The sequence below is a fragment of the Macrotis lagotis genome, chromosome 6, assembly GCF_037893015.1.
Source record: "Macrotis lagotis isolate mMagLag1 chromosome 6, bilby.v1.9.chrom.fasta, whole genome shotgun sequence".
In the NCBI taxonomy this organism is placed as follows: Eukaryota; Metazoa; Chordata; class Mammalia; order Peramelemorphia; family Peramelidae; genus Macrotis; species Macrotis lagotis.
This window is the reverse complement of record NC_133663.1, coordinates 231,685,773-231,708,185: the sequence shown is the minus strand read 5'-3', so window position 1 is coordinate 231,708,185 and position 22,413 is coordinate 231,685,773. Positions and strand designations below refer to the sequence as shown.

General features: G+C 34.0%; 1 long non-coding RNA gene across 1 annotated transcript in view; it reads right to left on the bottom strand.

The window, feature by feature from the left end:
* The window catches only part of LOC141491471 (uncharacterized), a 31,929-nt gene extending 21,556 nt beyond the window's left edge, over positions 1-10,373 (bottom strand). Inside the window, exon 1 of the long non-coding RNA XR_012469617.1 lies at positions 342-10,373. This is a non-coding gene — a long non-coding RNA (uncharacterized LOC141491471). The remainder of the gene's footprint in view (positions 1-341) is intronic.
* Positions 10,374-22,413: the final 12,040 nt, after the last annotated feature.

The following is a 22,413-nucleotide window of genomic DNA, read 5'->3' as shown; positions in this document are numbered from 1 at the left end:
CCATGTGGTAGCCATGGCCCAGAAACCTCTAGGGTTCTATCTCTATACTTTTTTGAATACTTCACAATGTCAAGCATAGTGACTATTTCCTCAGTTAATACTTGTTGGACAAATGATCTGAACGATGTCCTTGTCTACTTGTTCTCTATTTTCTGATCATGTCACAAAAACCAGTTCCTACTGAGAAAACTTGAAAGGAAAGAATTGTGCCAAGTAGCAAGGGACTGCATATCTCCATGGGAATATGGATTGTCTGCCTCTTTGGGTAGCATCAAATGAAACTAGTCAAAGGACCAAGAACAAAATCAACTCCCCCTTCAAAAATAAAACAAAACACTCACACATGTCTGTTTATGCGAAGGTTCAGACCCCTTTTTTCAGTTTTTTTCTACTGACAAGGATCTTTCCCATACTGACATCCAAGACTAAAACAAAACAAAACATTCTAGTCAGAATGTTAGATCTATAATAAAAACAAATTAGGTGTTTATTTCAATGTTACTCAAATTATGTTCATGATACTTATCTTGACTGGTTTTCTTTCCAAATTAAGTCTACCATCTGTTTAAAGACTGATACATTGTCCCAGACATACTTTTTAAAACTATCCCATCTCTTACTTTAAAAAAAATACAATCCCCAATCCCTAACAACCAACCACTTGTGGTAACAATTAAAAATTGCTGGTTTAACTGTTTGCGATTTGAAATCAGTTATTTATACAAAGTTGTTAGCTGTTTTTCTTATCAATGGGTGGTCTTTCATGTAGGTTTGTTTAGATGAGAAATTAATCCTGCCAGCCATAAAGTTTCCAACTGTTTCTAGTTTGGTCCTCAAAGCGCAAGAGTGACCTGCTTAAGAGAGGTTGGATTTTGAATATGGCCCCTCACACATAAACATGTTCTTAAGGGTATTAAAATGACTGAAAAGACATATTAAATTTATCCTTTCCCAGAAGTAGCTTTCTAAATTAGCTAATAAAGGGTCAGAGATATCAAGCCCTTAGCCAAAAAGAATCTGGGCTACTTTCTGATTTTCTCAAGTCATTCATATATGTAGCCTCTTTATCCTTTGCTAAATGGAATATGTGATCAGATTAAAAAGTCTTTGAAAAGGGGAAAAAATTAGATCTTTTGGGGACAAGAAGATGAGTGATATGAACTTGAAATACAATTTGAGTGTGAAATTGCTGCTGTATATAGCATCCTTCAAGCCCCAAATAGTTTTAATACAATTTGATTTATAAAGATGTTCTGAACTGAAGAGACAAATAGAATAATTAATCACTTTCACGGACATCTCCCTTTTCCTCTCTGGGATTTACAGTACTCACAGATGGAATAATCCAAGATCAAGATTTATGCCTATAAAATACTAGCTTAGAAAACACTGTTTCATTTTAATCTAACTAAGCACTTCATCCAAATATCTGAACAGATGGATTTTCAGAGCCTGGCAAAAAGTCCTATAGTTAAGGTCACTAGTGTCATAAAAAGTTAATGCCAATGTCCAAGAACTTCTGAACCCAAGTTTTCTCAAAAATATAATGACAATGGGATTGTATAATATAGTTTACAAAGTTCTGAATCAAGTGCTTTATAAACTGTAAAGAGTTGTACATATGTAAACTTGACATGGTGACAGAGCTACATGTCTGTTGTCCAAATATTAACCTCATCCCTGAACGAATTTTTTCCTTGAACTAATTTAAGGTTGTCTACTCAATAAGAGGCAGCTAGGTGGCACAGTGGATAGAGCACCAGTCCTGGAGTCAGGAGTACCTGAATTAAAATCCGACCTCAGACACTTAATAATTACCTAGCTGTGGGGCCTTGGGCAAGCCACTTAGCCCCATTGCCCTGCAAAAACTAAAACAAAACAAAACAAACAAAGTAAGATTGTCTACTCAAATAGGAAGTGCTATGTGTCTATGGAAAACATGCTCACATCAATGTATATTAGCTCTTGTGAGTAGGGGTTGTTTTAGTTATTATGCTTGTATATTCAGAATACAACATAGCTTCTGGAATATAGTAGGCACTTAATAAATTCCTGATGATTAATTCATTGACAAAATCATAAATCAGTTGTTCAATAAACATTTGTTAAGTGCCAGTCACTCTACAAATCTACAAAGGGATTCATAAAAAGGCAAAAGATATTTTCTACTCTCAAGAAGCATCTAAGGCGGGTTGATAACACACAGACAACTTCGTGTAAATACTACTTGGCACAATTTGGAGATAAATTGGAGATAAAAAATAGATGAAGGCACTAGCATTAAGAGGGATTGGGATTTTAGTTGGGAATTTAAAGAAACCAGGGAAATCAACAAGTAGAGATGGGAAAGAGGAGAGTCTGCTTGGAACAGGAGGGAGATCAGCATACTAGAACACAGGAGGAGTATGAAGAGGAGGAAAAAGTAAGAAAAACTGAAAAGGTATGGATGAGAGGGTATGAAGAACTCTGAATGCCAAACAGATGATTTTGTATTTAATTCTGGAGGTGATTAGGAGCCATTTTTAGTTGATTGAATGGGGAGGGACAGTTCAGGGAAGAAGTATAAAATAGACTTGTACTTTAATTTGATCAATTTCATAACTGAAAGGAGGATGGGCTTAAGTGAGGGAGAATTTGAGGCAAAGAGACCCCAACAATATGCTACTGCAATAGTCCAGACATAAGATGATGAGGGCCTGCATCATTATGATGGCACTGACAGAGGAAAAAGAAGTATTTTATAGAAGAGATATTAAAAAGGCAAAAACAATAGTATTTAACAACATACTGGCTATAGAGAGTGAGAGAATAAGGAACAGAGGATGACACTAAGGTTGTAAACCCTCTAGACAACAAAGATAGTGATACCCTCTACATGATAGGGAATACATGAAGAAGGAAAGGTTTGAGAATGAATAAGTAAATAAGGAATGTCCTAGGTGCTGTGTTTAAGAGTTTTTTAGATATCTCATTTTGGAGAAAGATAATGCTTTCAGTTGTGAACATGTGAAGATTAAGATATCTATAGGACATTAAATTCAAGACATTCATTAGGCATTTGGAGATATGAGAAAGGTTAGGACTGGGAAATCATCAGCATGGAAATAATTGTATCCTTGGGAGAAACTGATATCCCTGAAGAATCCAAATAACCATAATTTGAATGCCTTTCTCCCTCTTCTTTACCTGTCTCAATGTGATCTATCCCCCTTTCGTGACATCTTCTCAACTCCTCAGACTCTTAATTTGTTTCCTGAACTGCTCTGTCATGTAAAGCTTGAACCACAATCTTGGCACTTAATCATCTATTATCTTTGGAAATGGCAAGCCGTGATTATATTATATCCCTGTTTCAACAAGTCATTGATGAAAAATTGTCTATTCTCTCTTGTTCTGGAACTATAGTTTCATCCATATGAAGTATTAAGTTGAGTTTCATAAAACTGCTAGGGGGACTGAGTAGTTAAGTAATTTGTCCAAGATAACAAATATGCTGTAGAGGCAGGACTTCAATCCAGGTTTCCTGACTCTGCAATCAATTTTCTATCCCATTATACTATAATTCCTCCCAACCTCATATTTGTTGTGAAAAAAACTGAGGTTTCCCTTAGGTCATACAGTTAACATATAGAAAAGTCAGTATTAGAGCTGGTGTTGTATCTCAAGGTTCAATGCTATTTTCACTATTTCACTCTAAAAGATACTAATATTATTAATTGTTCATCAGTATAATGGATAAAGCATATTTTAATTGACTTTAAGGTTTAAGAGAGATGAGAATTTTGGTAAACTGAAAATATTTTCTTTCATTAAATATAAAGATATTGTACTACAGCAGAAGTCCAGTAAGTCCTTGAACAAGGACTTTAAAGAATTTGTATTTAAATGGGTATATCCAGGCATTTTAAAGGAATCTTAAAAAAGAATTAATGTATATATGGAGATGAAAACTGACAGTTTTTCATCTTTAAATAAAGAATAAAGGAAGTTTAGATGTCATTTTGGGGAAATTGAGAATGCTAGGCAGTGTATACTATTGAAAAAAGTGAAAAGTCACATATTAAGAAACAAGTTTGTACTATGTGAATGGAATGAGCAGGGATTATGTAAAGGTTTTGGAAAACATAACATAGTATAAATATGCCAACGCTGTTAATAAATGACTGAATAATTATTTGGGATCATTATTTTAAAATTTATGTCATAGTTAATCACTTTTTTTTACTTAATTTACTTTGTTGCAAGAGACCTCTTACAAAAAGAGAGTAAAAAGAACCAATGAAATTTTAAAAATTTTTTAATGAATGGCTCATTCGATCATAGATTTAGAGGTGGAAAAGATTTTACAGATAAATTAAATCTATAAGATATCTGACTAAAGAGACTAAGAAACTGTCACAACTTCTATTTATCTGCTGCTATTTAAATTAGTAATAATTACCAGGGGGAAAAAAGAAAAAGAAAAACCTGTAAATATGCTGCTTCATTTCCACTAGATGGCACCTAAAGGCTTTTAGTTCTTAGCAACTGCTGGGAAAACAACAAAATGGTGTCTAGGTTACTTTCAATTCAGTTTGATTCAATGGATTGTAATTGAAGACTTTTTTAAGAATTTAGCATTGTACTAGGGGTTTAAATATTTCAAATTCATTGAACAATTTCAGCCATTTATTTGAGTTAATATGGTTAATATAAAATAACTCACATATTATTTAGCCTATTCATGTTAAATTTAAACAACCACTCCACAAAATAAAACTATGTTCAGTGCCCTGGATTTGGAGTCAGGGAGCCTGAATTCAAATGCTGGATATGATATTTGCTAGCTGAATGAACTTGAGTAAGTTAGAACTATGTATCTCAGTTTCCTCATCTATGAAATGAATATATTTGAATAGGAAGGGAAGGAAAAAAGCAATTATAAGTGTGCCCAAGCATTGAGTTAAATGCTTTATAAATAAACTCATCTGACCCTCACAACAACCTTGAAAGGTAAATACTACCATTGTTTTCATTTTGTAATCGAAGAAACCAAGCAAACCAAGGTCAAGTGACTTGTTCAGGAAATCACAGCTAGTAGATTTGGAATTAATTTTGAAACTACAGTCTTCCTGACTCCAAGCTCAACTCTAACATGATGTTCTCCCTTCCTTCTTTCTCGTATATCTTCCACCTTTGGAATTTCTATGAATGTAGGTATTCATCTATCATTTCACTCATATTTTCTTCACGTATATGTGAACTCCACAATGGGTATGCTAAGCACTATACCAGTGTAATGGAGGGATTGATCAATGAGGACAGAGTATTTGGAGTATATGCTGTTATTCTTTGCCTAGGGAAGAGTTTACTTACTTAAATGTAGAAGGAAGGTCTTCTCACAATTTGCTAATCTTAAGGCAAAGTGATAAAGATCCTTTTAACTGGTCACTGAGCAAGAACTAAAAACGAACTTCTTTTTTGAACTGAGGAAAACTGTGGCAGCTTCATCCATTCTTTTTCTGGACAGTGTAGATGACCTCTAATGTTCTTTCTAACTCCAAATCCATGATTCTATAATCTTTTAACAAAAAAAAGTTTTATTGATGCATTTTTAAAAATGTACAGGAACCTTTTTTTCTCACCTCACAACATCATACTCCACTGGAAAGAAAAGAAAAACAACTTTTTTTGTAACAAAAATGCAGTTATGTAAAAACAAATTCCTTCAATAGCTAAGTACAAGAATATACATACCTCATTTGACAAACTAAAGTCATCATCTTCCTGTAATGAAAAGCATGCTTCATCATCTGAACTCTAGAATCCTGATTGGTCATAGTACTGATAATTACAGTTCTTATACTTTTCCAAAGGTATTTGTTTTTATAGTGCCGTTATTGAACAAATAAAATAGTCTTGGTTTTCTTAAGTCATTCTTCAATATCACAATAAAAATTCTAGAAATTGTTCACTTTAATGCTATTGCAGTTATAGTATAAATTCTTAATAAAAAATAATAAAATAACTTCTGGTACATCAGAGAAGTCTTTCCATGTTTTCTTGAAGCCATGCTTTTTTTCTCTTATAGGATTCCATCACATTCTTACACCACAATATTAGTCAGGCCTCAGCTGATGGGCCTCCTCTTACTTTCTAGTTTTTTGCTATTGCAAAAAGACCTGCTATAAATAATTTTGTACATAAAAGACATTTCTCCTTTTTTTGCTCTCTCTTGGATACGGGCCTAGCAGTGGTAGGACTTGGTCAAAGGGCATAGACTGTTTATTAAGTTTTTGTTTATAATTTAAAACTGTCTTCTGGAATGGTTCTCTTTCACAAGTTCAGCATTTACAAGTATATCAATAATACATCAATGTTTCTGCTTTCCCACAGTCCCTCCAATGTTTATAATTTTCTTTTTTTGTCATTTTTTCTACTCTGATGAGAGTAAGGTAGAATCTCACAGTCACTTTAATTTGCATTTCTCCACTTGGAACATTTTTTCTTAAGTCTATAGATAGCCTGAGCATCTTCCCTTGAGAACTGCCTCTGCATATCTTTACTGTTTTCAGTCATTTCTGTCATGTTCAACTCTTTATGACCCTAACTGGGGTTTTCTTGGCAAAGATTTTGGAGTAATTTGTCATTTCCTTCTCCAGCTCATTTTACAGATGAGGAAATTGAGGTAAACAGGATTAAATGAATTGTCCTAGGTCACACATCTAGGAAGTATCTGAATAGATTTAAATTCAGGTTTCCCTGACTCTAGGACCCATGCTCTTATTACTATACCAACTAGCTTCCTCATAAGGTAAGAAAAGTCTCATTAAGATTGAGCACAAAGTAAAGGGTACAAATCCTTGCTGTTGCTTCCACCTCTAGTATCCTACTTCCAAACTGAAAGAATAACAGAGAAGACTATAAACTTGAAATTCAAAATGTCAGAACATCAAATTTGGGTTGATACTATACAATACTATTTGTAAATTTTATGCATTTCTGACTTTCTAAACTTTTTCTAACTCCCCCCCACAAGTTTTGGAAGTATGTTAAAATCAGGTAATTGGCTGAGGAAATGAGCAAACAACAGAAGAAAAAGAATCTGAATATAGAAAATTACTTTGGTCCCATGGTGAATCATAATACACACTCATAAAATGACTAAGTCAAAGCTTCTGTATCCAAAGCCTCCAAGAAAAATAGAATTTGGTCTTAGACTATGCAAGAGCTCAAAAAAGTTTTGAAAAGCAAAGGAGGTAGAGAAGAAAAAATGAGAGAGATGCAGGAAAATTATGAAAATCAAATCAGCAGCTTGGAGAAGAAGACACAAAAAAACCCCAAAGAAAATAACATATTAAAAATCAGTTTAGGTCAAATGGAGAAAGCAGTCCACAAGGTTAATGAGGAGAAGAATGCCTTAAAAGGCAGAATTGGCTGGATGAAAAAGAAGATACAAAAACTCTCTGGAAAAAATAATTCCTTCAAATATAGAATGGAGCTAGGGGAAACTGATGACTTCATAAGAAATCAAGAAACAATAAATAAAAACCAAAAGAATGAAAAGCTAGAAGAAAATGTGAGACATCTCATTCGAAAAGTAACTAACCCAGAAAACAGATCTAGAATAGATAATGACCAAGAAAAGATCCTAGACTTCATTTTTCAGAAAATTTTCTAGGAAAATTGCCCTGATATTCTAGAAGCAGGGGATAAAATAGAAATTGAGGAATCTACTGATCACCTCCTGAAAGAGATCCCAAAATAAAAACTACCAGGAATATTGTAGCCAAATTCCCAAGTCAAAGAGGAAATATTACAAGCATTCAAAGAGAAACAATTCAATTACTATGGCACTACAGTAAGGATTATACAGGATTTAGCAGCATTTACATTAAGGACTTGTAGGGCTTGGAATATAATATTCCAGAAGACAAAAAGAGCTTAAATTACAATCGAGAATCAACTACCCAGCAAAACTGAACATCCTCTTCTAGAGGAATAGATGGATATTCAATGAAATAGGAGACTTTCAAACTTTCCTGTTGAAACAACCAGAGCTGAACAGAAAGTTTGACCTTCAAGTACAGGACTCATTTGAAGCACAGAGAGAGTGTGGACAAGAAGGGCAAGAAGATATTGATAACTCATATGAGCTTTCTCATTTATTAGAGTTAGAAGGAGCATACATAGACAAGGCACAGGAAGGAGCTGAATATAAAGATATAATATATTATAAAGATGGAGTTGAATATAATGATATAATGTATTATAAAGATGGAGCCAATGGGTGGAAAAGGGATATACTGGAAGAAAGGGAGAGACAGAATGGGTTAAGATATTTCATATAAAAGAGCCAGGAAAAAGCTTCTACAACAGAATGGAAAAGGGGGAGGTGAGGGGGGGATGAGTGTGCCTTCATTCTCATTAGAAGTGGCTCAGAGAAAAAGTAACATACACACTCAATAGGGTACAGAAATCTATATTATCCTAGAGGAAAAAGAAGAGGGAATGGGAGAGGGGAAGAGGGAATGGGGGGAGGGGAATAGGGAATGTTAGAGAGAAGAGAAGGAAGATCATGGGAGAGGGTAGTCAGATACAACTTTTGAGGAGGGACAGGGTAAAAGGAGAGAGACAGTAGAATAAATGGGACTGGGAGAGGCACAGAATGAAGGGAAATACAGTTAACAATGGCAACTGTGGGGAAAATATTGAAGCAACTTCTCTGATGGACATACTCTAAATAATGCAACTCAATCCAGAGGCAGTTGATGGTATCTGAACACAGACTGAAGCACGCTTTTTTTTCTATCACTGTATTTTCCTTGAGGTTTCTCTATCTTTGTGGGAGAAGGGGGGGTTATGTTTACTTTCACAACAAATTATTATAGTAATTTGAAAATAAATAAATAAATCATGAAAAAAACTAAAAACAAAAAAAAGAAAGGGACGGCAGGATAAGCAAAGGTAAAACATTCGAAATAATACTGAGAGTGATGGATGTATAGAAGTGAAGGAGAATAACTTGCTAAGCTTGGATAAAAATGTGGGCAAGGGCAATTGATGGGAAAATCAGTTTTAATGTAATGGATATTAGTGGGGGAACATTTGTTTAAGTTGAAAAATCATGTAATATAATAGATATTATGAAGTTTCAATCTCCTGGATTCTACCACCCTCCTCCAGTGGGTTGTGTGAAAAATGGACCAGAGCAGAGAGAATATCTCCTAAACATACAATATGCACAAGGGATAAACTATGAGTTTTTCATTCATTTCAATCACAGATTATTTCTATGATTAATCATGAATATTTTTTCATGACCTCATGCACCTATATCCCTTCAGTGTCCTGCTGTCAGTACTTTACTGGAAGGTACAATTTGTACTCTTTAAATAATGACTTTCGAAATCACAGAATTACAAGTTTGGAATAGATCTTAAAAAGAGTTGCCTTGAGCTTTAAATCCAGGCATCTTTAGAACAGAAAAAAATCTATCATCCACAAAGCTAAGGTATTCAAGAGGAAAACAAAACAAACAACACATCATTGAGAAAGGATAAGGCAACTTGCATAAACAAACATGAGACCACTGAATCAAAGTTGGAGCTAGAAGGGACTTTTGGGTTCATTTAGTCTGATTCTTCATCTAAAGATGAAGAAAATGAAGACTCCAAAAGCTTAATCATGGTCATTATGAAAACAGAAGCAGATTTGAGATTTTAACACAAGTCCTCAAGCTTTTAAATTAGGAAGCACTGTCAAAAAGTTAGAATCACAGGGGCAGCTAGGTGGTGCAGTGGATAGAGCACCAGCCCTGGAGTCAGGAGTACCTGAGTTCAAATGTGGTCTCAGACACTTAATAATTACCTAGCTGTGTGGCCTTCGGAAAGCCACTTAACCCCATTTGCCTTGCAAAAAAAAAAAAACAAAAAAACCTAAAAAAATTTTTAAAAAATTAGAATCACAATGAGAAATTTGGGGAGGGGGGCACTGTCTCATTTTAGTGTTGCTTGGCTCACATCTAGAGGTTATTTGGCCTCACCTTTAATCCTGCTTATTTCAGAGATCCCATCCATACAAAATTTCAGTGTATGGTCTAAGTCATGGATAATATTTCTGATAGTTCAGTTAATATATCTGAACATAAAGAGTAATGTATTTTTCTCCAGAATTTTGGGAAGAAGAAAAATATATTTGTAGCCTCCTACTTCCAATAATTCAAAACTGTCTGTGACTCAGCCAAATTGGCCTTTTTGCTATTCCCTCTATCTCTGCACACTTACAGTTAGAGAGATAGAAAGATAGACAGACAGATAAACAGGCAGACAAACAGATAGATAGATAGCCCTAGTCTCTGCACATTTGTATAGGTCTCTGCATACCTGTGTGTGTATGTGAATTTATATATATATATATATATATATATTATATATATATATATATATATATATATATAATATTTATATATATTATATATTTATATAAATATATATATATATATTTCACATGAGGACAGACTGAAAGATAGAGAGAACAAAAGACTTGGGGGTGGGGGATGTTGTCTTCAAATATTATAATTGCCATATAGAAGAGGGAATAATTTTGTTTCATTTATTTATTTAAGTGTGCAGGCAAACATTTTCCCCTCATTTCTCCCTCTTGGAATCTTTATTTTACTTTGAAATGCAACTCCAATGCTACTTCCTATATGAAACCTTTCATGATTCCCTGAAGGTCTACTGCCTTCCCCTTCCTTGTTACCAAATTACTTTTTTAAAATCTTAGATAATAGATCTAGACTTGGTAGGGCCCTTAGAGCCTGGTTGGGCCTTAATCTAATCTCCTATTTAAAAAAAAATAGCAATTTTTTTCCAATTACAAAGAATATTTTACATATTCATTTTTAAAAATTTGTTTCAAATTTTCTCCCATCCTCCCTAAAATGATAATTTAATATAGTTAATGTGCAGTCATATAAAATGTATTTCCATATAAACCATGTTGTGAAAGAAGAAACAGACTAAAAGGGGAAAAAAAACACAAGAATAAGAAAGTGAAAATAATATGAGTCAATCTGCATTCAGACTCCATCTGTTTTTTCTCTGAATATAGATAGCATTATCCATCATGAGTCCTTTGGAAATGCCTTAGATCATTTTATGACTGAGAAGAGCTCATTCATAGTTGATCATCACATAGCTGATCTTGTAACTGTGTACAATGTACTCCTGTCTATACTCAGTTCACTTTACATCAGTTCACAGAAGACTTTTCAGATTTTTTTTGTTTTGTTTCTGAAATTCATCTACTTGTCATTTCTTTTTTATAGCAAAGAGTAATCTATCACAATCAGCCTTCCCAAATTGATGGGGACTCCCTTCAAATTCTGTTCCTTGTCACCACAAAAAGAGCCTCTAAAACTTTTTTTATGGTACATACAGGCTCTTTCCCCCCCTTTTTTATGATCTGTTTCCAGCCTCTTCTTTTATACTCAAGGAAATTAAGGCACAAAGAGTTTGACTGATTTGCCCAATGGCCAGAAACATTATCTTAAGATATAATCTCTCTGTCATCACATACTCTTAAGAAACTTTCATATTAATGGGAGATTAAGTATTTTATTTACACTATCTTTTAAAATGCTTCTTTTTATTATTTATTGTTATTATTTATTACCTACAAACTTGAATGTTGCAACATGCTTAGAAAATGAAAAAAAGGAATCTTTGTGAAACTGATCTTTTGTAATGTATAGTATGTATTCTTTGTTACATACAGTTTTTTAAAAAATAATTCAAGTTTAATAAGGTCATTTCAACATTGCACTGTTTGTACCTCTTTAGAGTTTCCTTCTGCACCTTTTGGGTTTTGCTTTTTTTAAAAATTATTCATTGATTCTTATCTTATTTCTATTTCCCTTTTACTATACTCTACCCATTCACTCCATCCCCAACTGTTCAGGGTAAATATTTTTTTAAACTTTCCCTTGGAACATATAAACATAGCCAAGCAAAACAAATTCACTCATTGGTTATGTCTGAAGATGTATATCTCATTCCACAAATCTAGTTCATTCCCTCTCTACCAAGAGATGGGAAACATGAAATAAAGTAAAATTTGCCTCTTTTCAACTTTTACTCATTAGTCATTCTTCTACTATTGGGGTCAAATAAAACAAATCTATTTTCTCTACCATATGACAGTACTAATATTTGAAGATAACTCCCACATCCCCCCTTCCCCCCCACCCCGAGTCTTCTGTTCTTCATCCTTCAACTTATCCTCAAGTGAAATGAACTCATAGCCTGTCATTAACCTGGCTGTGCTTTTATGGACATTCTCCAGTTTATAAATGCCCTTTGTGATTCTCACAAGTGAACATAATACTCCAGACATTGTCTCTTCTATCATAAACTCAGATGAAGTAGTTGCTTTTGTTCCTTAGGGTTCCTATCCTTGCTACACTAGCAATCAATTCTTTCCTGTCGCAAGAATGAGATTCAAAATAAAATTTCCCATTGTTAGCTCCTCTAACTCTTGAAGTTTGACACTATTGTGAATGGAAGACAAGAAGTTACTAGATGTTTTTTTTTTTAACAAAAATAACTCCATCAGATATCTGGATAACTGAAATCCCCATCACTATTGCATCATGCCACTACGTAAGCATGTGATACTTCTCATACTCTTCTTCTATCTCAGCCTTTTAAGGTGGACTATAATATATTCATAAAGCAAAATCATTTGCTACTCCTTTTTTTGGCCTTCACTCAAATATTCTCCATTATATTTTCCATTTTCTGGTTCTTGTATTTCCTTACATATGTATAACTTCTTTTCCCCCCAATTGATATTTTATTTTATTTTTCCAACTACTTGTTATGAGCATTTTTCAATATTCATCCACATGCATATGCATATTTATAAGTTACATAATTTTCTTCCTCCCTGCTTTCCCACCCTCCTCCCCTCAGTGGCAAACAGTCTGATGAACATTGTTAAGTACAACTTCTTAATAAAAGAAATAATAACCACCTACCACCATCCCTTTACACCCACCCTCTGTTTCTTTTGGATAAAGGTATGCTCATCCATAATAATGGTACAGTAATAGATTTCATCCCATCAAATCTCAGTGATACTGAAAAGGTCAAAACAGACTCTTTGCATCAAGAATTTTGGTCTTTTTTATTGCCTATCTTTAAACATTTGAATTCAGACACTTGAGACCACTGGTTTTGCTACCTATTTTTCTTGAATTTTATCTCTTATGAATTTTCTAACCAACTAAATCACTATTCTTCTTTCTCTTTGTGTCTCCTTTATAGTAGAGTATATCAAGGGTCATATTCATGGGCAGTCCTCTCTCATATTTTTCAGTTTAAAGCATTTTAATTAGATTAGTTTATTCTATATGTGAATAACGATCAAAGTATACAGACAATTTTCAGAAAATGAAATGAAAGCTATCTAAAGTCATATAAAAATGCTCTAAATCACTATGGAATAGAGAAAGGCAAATTAAAACAACTCTGAGGTATTATCTCATACTTACAAAAAATGACAGCTCCTGGAGGGAGATTAAGAGAAAATAGGTACACTAATAAACTGTTGGTGAAATAGTGAACTGGTTCAAACATTCTTGAAAATAATTTGGGGGGCAGCTAGGTGGCATAGTGGATAAAGCACCAGCCTTGGAGTCAGGAGTACCTGGGTTCAAATCTGGTCTCAGACACTTAATAACTACCTAGCTGTGTGGCCTTGGGCAAGCCACTTAACCCCATTTGCCTTGCAAAAAAAAAGAAAAGAAAAGAAAAAAAATAATTTGGAACCAGACCCAAAGAGCTTTAAAACTGCCTTTTATCCAGTAATACCACTACTAAGTTTGTATTCCAAAGTGATAGAAGCAAAAAGGAAAAGGACTATATGAACAAAAATATTTCTGGCACCTCTTTCTGTGGTGGCAAAAAATTGGAAATTAAGGGAATGCTCATCAATTGGGGAATGATTAAACAAGTTGCATCATATGAATGTAATGGAATACTATTGTGCTGTGGGAAATGACAAGGGGAGTAGTTTAAGAAAACAAGACAAGATCTAATGAACTGAGAGAAAGTGAAGTGAGAACTGGGAGATCATTGTGTATAAAAATGGCTGTGAAAGGTTTGACTAGTCTGATCTATACAATGTTCCAAGACAATTCCATGATGAAAAAATGCTATCTACTTCCAGAAAGAGAAATGATCGACCATGAATGAAAATCAAAGTATAATTTATTCATTTTATTTTTCTTCCTTTTTCTTGAAATATGGCTAATACAGAAATATATTTTGCATGATTTCACATGTAAACATGATATATTGATTGTCTTCTCATTGGGTGGGGGAAATGGTGGGAGAGAATCTAAACTTCAAAATGTAAAAAGAAAAGAATATTAAAAAAACAAATAAATAATAATTTTAAAACAGACTGAACTTCCAAAAGGGGAAACTTTTCTATTCACACAGCAAAAATACAAAATGTAAATCTCCATTTCATAGCAATTTTAAAAATATATGTGAATGTATACTATATATATTATGTTCACATATTAAATATATTTAAATATATATATGAATACATATATTTGAATAAATTCAACATACTATTTTCAAAATTGTTTGTCCTTCCTTATGAACTTCCATTCCTTTTTGTGCATAAAAAATTGTTTTGGTATCAGTATTACTAATATTTCCCTTCCTTCTCCCTCAAACTGAAAGCTTAAAGAAAGGAGTAGAGAAAAAATGAGTAATAAATACATGTAGTCAAGCAAGAAAAAAACCCACAGAGGCCATTTTTAAAATTTATGTATTACTTAATGTATGTTTTGAAGCTTTTCTGTATGTGTGGCCATTATCTCTATGATTATATTTGTAAGGCACTTGTCAAATACACTTTTGCAATCTGTGATTAGTTGTGTCCCATTTCAGGACAGGAATCTATCATTCCCATACTCAAAGCCATAGTAAAGAAGAAATCTAAATTTGAAGCTCTAACAACACCTTCTTACTCAGCTGGTAACTTCCTAAATTCATTTTCCCCCCCTCACCTTTTTCTTTTAAAAATATGTGTTTATAGATTTACTTTGTATATATTTTGGATACATTCATATGTGATTGTGTTGTCTCCCCCAAGAGAATGTAAATTCCTTCAGGGCTGGAAATTTTCTCACTTTTGTCCTTAGCAAAATTCCTTTCATATAGGAGATACTTAATAAATCTTGTTAAACTGCATGATTTCAACAACATTATTAAGCACTTACTATGTGTAAGAGGATAGATAGGTGACTCAGTGAAGTGAGTACCAGACCTGGATTCAAGAAGACCTTAATTCAAATTCAGACATTTACTAGCTGTGTGTCCCTGGGCAAGTCACTTGATCCTATTTGATTCGGTTTCCTCATCTGTTGAATGAGCTGGAGAAGGAAATGATAAACCACTCCAGTATCTTTATCAAAATAATCCCTAATGGGGTCATAAAGAGTCAGATATGAGCAAAAAAAAATAATATGTAAGACTCTACAGTAATTCAGATCTTGCCAAACTATGTGAAGACTAAGCAGTGCAATCTCTATTATCTGTATCAGTTGAAAAATGCTTTGTTTCAGTTAATCAAATATTCTGCTTTATAAGATTTTTTGGTGGTTCTTGTCCTTTGTTATCAAAGAAGATCAAAATACCATAACTATGTTGGAGACAAATTACAGTGTGGTCAATTGTGGCCAATCAGACCAATATGAGCTCAGAATGCTCTATCACGTCTGGACACAAATAGTTCATGTGAACACCTGGGGGTTTTACTCTAAACTTATATATCACATTTTCCTTTGAGTTGCTTCAATTCTCTGATGAGGGTACACCACCCTGGGCAGTCCCATGCCAGTGCCACCCAAGCTGTACAATCAATTCTAAAGTTCTTAAAAGATACATTCAGGGTGTCCCTATATCTCATCTTCTGACCTCCCTTCTGAGCATTTGCCCTGTGTGAGTTCTCTATAAAAAATAGTCTTTTTTGGTAAACATACATTTGGCATTCTAATAATATGGCCAGTCTATTATGATAATGTTTGAATGATTGGCAGTTTAGCTCAGTATCTAGTATTTTCTCCTGCCCCGTGATCTTCAGAATCTCCTTAAGACACTTTAGATGGAAGTGATTCAATTTTCTGACATAGTGCTGATAGACAATGCTGGTTTCACAGGCAAACATCAACAATGTGAGCACAACAGCTCTATAGACCTTCAGGTGGTCAGTCTAATACCTCTTCTCTCCCACACTTTCTTGTGGAGTCTCCCAACTACTGAGCTAGCTCTGGAAATAAGTGTGTCAACTTCATTATCAACGTGTACCTCCCTGGAAAGTACACGGTAAAGTAAATGAACTTATCCACAGTATTCAAAATTTCTCCCATTTGCTGTAATGGATGGTTCCACATATGGATGTGGCATTATCTGATGGAGCACCTGTTTTTCTTGGTGTAAAATGTTACATCAAAATTAGAATAAGGAACAGAGAATCAACCCATACTTTGTTGCACCTCAACTTCAGAGGCTGCGTTGAGATCACAATCATCTGCAAACAGAAAATCATGTAACAACGTCCTCTCCACTTTTGTCTTGGAATATAGCTTTTTTGAGTTGAAGAATTTACCATCAGTACAACATATGGGATTGTTAATATTCTACTAATGATAACTATTTTCTTGAATTTATACACTGCTCTAAGGTTCACAAAGTATTTTTGTAACAACTTTATATATAACAAGTATCATTATTATTAATATTGGTATTTTTCATATGAACTGAAATTACTGCCATTTTCCATTATATTTCTGAACTTGAGAAATTTCAAACCACCTGCTTATAATCAGAGAGCTAGTAAGAATGAGAATCTGTTATTATGGATCCAAGATGAATATACTTTTCACTATAATAATATGTACCTTATCTTTCTTCAATGATTCAAAAGAGATTCCAGCATCTCAAAGTGTCTCAAGATCATCATTTTAAAATATCTCTGTAGATATGTGAAAAAAGCCACTAAAAGAATGAACAATAACATTTGTCCTATCTGAATATGATACTGCAGAGAATCTATTAAAAACAAATGACCTGTTTACCTACAACTACCAATGTCTCTCTCTTTTCAAATTCCTCTGGTTAAGAAACTACCTTCATGCATAAAAGTTTTCCTTGGGAATACTTCAATATTTCCTAACAATCTTGGACACAGCTCTATGGGAATTTGCCTAGCTTGATTCCATTACAAAGAACAATGAAATGTATTATCCATTTTGTTTGTTAGTTTTAAAATTTCTCCAGGGATAGATGTTGACACCATAGAAGAATCCTGTTCATACTCCAATATTCCTAATGGAACTATGATCTCAACATTGTAGATCAATCAATTAACATTATTTGTCTACCATGTGCTAGGAACTGGGCATTCAATGAGGGTAGGGAGGAGCTGGGGGATAACAGAGTTCCTATCATAGAGGAGCATATGCTCTATTGAGGGAAATGACATGTGCACATATAAATTTATTCAGATATGTATATATGTGTATGTATATATATATATATATATACATACACATATATAAAGAAAATAAATGCAGAGTAATTTTTGAGGAGACCCTAACAGCTAGGGAAGCAAAAAAGGTCTTATTTTAAGACAAGCCATCTTAGTTGAGTTTTGAAAACAACAGAAGTCCATTTCTCAGAATATTTTGAGACAGCCTGTGGAAAGATGATGACATAATTTAGAATTTGTATGTGAAAAATAGTTACAAAGCTAGACTGAGTGGCCTCTAGGGTAATGGGAAGTAAAAGTAGGTTGGATGGGGTGGCTAGGTGGCGCAGTGGATAGAGCACCGGCCCTGGAGTCAGGAGTACCTGGGTTCAAATCCGGTCTCAGACACTTAATAATTACCTAGCTGTGTGGCCCTGGGAAAGCCACTTAACCCCATTTGCCTTGTAAAAAACTAAAAAAAAAAAAAGTAGTTTGGAGTTAAGTTATGAAGAACTTTAAACAACAGAGGAAACGATATATCCCAGAGGAAGAAAGGGAGACACAAGCGTCTATTATCACTACTCTGCTCAATAAACTCAATAAGTGGACATATTCTCTCAATTATTTATCCAACTGCATATCTTAGCTTGAGTAAAAGGCAATCTTCATTCACTCCTTTTTTTCCCATTAGGGACTGTCAAGCCAAACTCTTTGATTAAAATCTCATTCAGGAAACACTTCAATTTGCTGGGGCTTAATATAATCATCTGGCCCACAAAAGAATATGCTCTACATGAAGGAAAAATCACAAAACATTTGGTGCTAAAGAAGCATATCCCTCTGGGTCAGGAAGAATATTGAATGACCTTCATATTTGTGATCATCAAGTCTAATAGTGCTCATCATTTGCATGGCCCTAAAGATATCCTAAGTGATTTCTATGCCTTTGACTACCATGGGTGATGAGCACTTATCTAAGTGCTCAAAGTCAGAGAAGTCATGTTTTTCTAAGAACTTTTAAGTGGATTTGGGCCCTTTTTTGTTGTTTTTGTTTGTTTGCTTTTTTAGTTTTTGCAAGGCAATGGGATTAAGTGGCTTGCCAGAGGTCACAGAGTTAGGTAATCATTAAGTTCTGAGGTCCAATTTGAACTCAGATCCTCCTGACTCCAGGCCCAGTGCTCTATCCACTGTGCCACCTGCCTTCAGCCTTTTTTGCTTAAAAGACTGTGTTTCAGTATCATATAGGGTCTATATATATATATGTATATACATATATATGTATATATATATATATATATATATATATATATATTCTCTTCAAACCTTACAAAAGCTTCACTTCATTTTTCATCAAGGATATTACTTAAAAGTCTTGCACATCAGTTTAAAAAACCATCACCTGGAGAACCATCTGTATCCAGACAAAGAATTATGGAATTTGAACAAACACCAAAGACTATTGCCTTTAATTAAAAAAAAAATTATCCTATTATTATGTAATTTTGCTATCTCTTATACTTTATGTTTCTTCCTTAAGGATATGTTTTCTCTCTCATCACATCCAACTTAGATCAGTGTACACCATGGGAACAAGGTAAAGACTAACAGACTGCCTTCTGTGGGGGGTGGGAGAGGGAAACAAGATCAGGGGGAAAACTGTAAAATTCAAAATAAATAAAATCTTTCTTTAACAAAAACCATCACCAACTTTAGGATTTTTCCTAACAACCAAAATAAGTTTCTCTATTATTTTTTGAGGGATGTTCATCATTTTTGAAAAGTACACATAGTACTCTTGTATTAATAACCTCTCTATCCCAAAGTGTATAAATCAGAGAGTCAAAAGTTAATTACATTATGGAAGCTCTTCTTTATTTTTTTTATGCTGAATGTGTATATTGAAATTTTACCCATGTGCCTTGTTGAACATTAAAAAGAAAACAGCAACAACAATGACAGACTCCAGTATTATTTAAATTTTCTTCTAATCTCATGCATCAGAAGATGATGGCTTCATGTTTCATTTACCCAGTAAATGACTAAATCTGAAAATGGGGCTTTGGGATTTTCAAACTTGTAGCATTTTTCTTTCTCTTTTCCCTATGTGTTGAACAATTCCCTTTAAATGATTCTTCAAAAGGAATAGCAGTCAGCTGTCCAAAAAGACAGATCACAATCTAAAGAAAATAGTCATTCATAGAGAAGGCCCTAGAAGAATTTTATTTTTCTGGTAAGATTCACAGGATAGCTTCAACAGTATTGCAACATTTTTCTTCTTTTAATACAGAAGTGTATTCTGTATTAATCATAAACATTTTTTAAAACCTCAAAAATGAATATCAATGAAGAAAAAAAGAAATTTGAGTCATGAGAAACCTTTAGGCAAAGACATGATTGTTCAGTTATTTTAGTTCTATCCAGCTTTCTGTGCCCCATTTGAGGTTTTCTTGACAAAGATTCTTACATAGTTTTCCATTTCCTTCTCTAGCTTATTTTACAGATAAGGAAACTGAGGCAAACAGGATTAAATAACTTGCCAGGATCACACAGCTATTACCTAAGAAAGATGAGTATTCATGATTCCAGAACTTTCCAACTAAACCATCTAGCTTCCCCCCCCAAAGGCATTAGTATCTGCAAATTAATTGGCATTTCTTAGAATGTTTCTATTTTCAAAATTATTAATTCATTACATATAACAATCATTTTTCCATTTCTTAACATCCTGAGCTCTATAATGTTTGATAATGACTCCGATGCTATTTTTAAATTTTTAAAAATTTTTTAAAATTTTATTTTAATTGGGGTGGCTAGGTGGCACAGTGGATAGAGCACTGGCTCTGGAGTCAGGAGTATCTGGGTTCAAATCCGGCCTCAGACACTTAATAATTACTTAGCTGTGTGGCCTTGGGCAAGTCACTTAACTCCATTGCCTTGCCAAAATTTTTTTTTATTTTAATTAACGGAATAAAAAAAGCATTTCTATCCTAGCCAAATCACTCACCAAGTCTCAGAGTCTCAGATTACTGATCAGTAAATTGAAGAGGATATAGACAAGAATCTCAGACAAATCTAAGGTTCCCTCAATTGAAGACTGGTTCTGGTTCATGAGACAGAAAGAAATTGGTTATTTTTTAGTACCTGTTTATATCCTCTTGAAGTGGGCTTATTCCTTTGGTAGCCCAAACTATCTTTACTTGGTTCACTTGAGGCAACAAGTCAGAAGTGACTGCAGACTAATGAGAATTGTCCTGGCATTAGATGTAACTGGTCAGAATCTTATTAAATGTACTAAATCTGTGACAAAGTTAAGAAACTTTTTTAAAAATCCTTTTGTCAGGCACCAAAAAAAAAAGCAGTTAGCATTTTTATGCTGATTTAAGTTTTATAAAGAGCTTTATAAATTCTCACAGTAATCTTAACACAGATGTTAGATGTTGTTATTATTATTATTCACAGTTTATAGTTAAAGAAACTGAGGTAGAGAAGTGTTAAATGACTTGTATTTCATTGTAGTGATTTTTCTATATTGTCTACTCTTTGTGACTCTATTTGAGGTTTTCTTGACAAAGATATGGTAGTTTGCCATTTCTTTCTCCAGTTCATTTTACAGATGAGGGAACTGAGGTAAACAGCATTACATGCCTTAGCTAGTAAATATCTGAGGTCCAATTTGAACTCAGGTCTTCCTGACTCCAGACCCAGTGATCTATGGACTGCATCACCTAGCTGCCAAGTATGTGTCTACAATAGTTTTCTGACTCCAAATGCTTGCAATCTATATGACTCTTTTTATGATAATTTTATTGTCATATTTGGTGGGTAGGCTGAGACTCATTTTTCATGATAAGAGAATTTATAGGAATTGATGCCATCGAGTTACAGACCCTGAGACCCTCCTACCACATGGAGAACACTTTTTTTTTAGGTTTTTGCAAGGCAAACAGGTTAAGTGGCTTATGCAAGGCCACACAGCTAGGTATTTATTAAGTGTCTGAGGCCGGATTTGAACCCAGGTACTCCTGACTCCAGGGCCGGTGCTTTATCCACTGCGCCACCTAGGAGAACATTTTTTTAGGTAACTAGAATAGTATATGTAAACAAAAGTGGTAAACATTTTGAAAGGGAAGAATCACTTCTACATGGGAAGGAAGCAGGAAAAATATCATGGAAGAAATGGTGCCTAAATGGGGCCCTGAAGGAAAGGGAAGTATTTCATTCTTTTTGGTATTCCTTGGTGCTTCCAATGCCCATCTAATTATTTTTTTAAACTATGTGTTCATGCTATAGAGGTAAGAGGCTTCTGTGTGACCTATAAATCTTTGACTTCTCTACTTTCTTTTTTTCCTAATTCTTACTTTCTCAAATATTTTTCTTAATTATTACCCTTTTCCATTTTTTCCTTAAGATTACCAAAAATCAGAATTTATGTTGATTTGATTTGGAGGCTCTTATAAAGTTATCTAGAGAATTTTTCTGTTCAAAGTTTGTCACAATAAAAGTAGACCTTTGAGAAAGAGGTAAGCTTCACCCTACTGTCTAAAGTTTGTCATGAAATACAGTCTTGTGTCATAAAATAAAATTTTGCCACAAAATTAGACCTTGGAGAGACAATACTATACCACCAAAGAGCCTCATTGATATGGGAAAGACCTAACACTAAGATCAAGATCTCCCATTGATTACCAATTGACCTGATCTTATTATGTCAGGCCATAGGGCTCACCTGGGATAGTGAGAATGGTGTCTTTGCATAAAGCCCCCTCATTTTAAGTTATCTTTAGGTACTTCTTTGACACTGAGGGACAATTACAACTATAAAACTACAATTATTCACACAACACTCTTCTTTCAAATATTTTTCATTTGTACTGCAATATA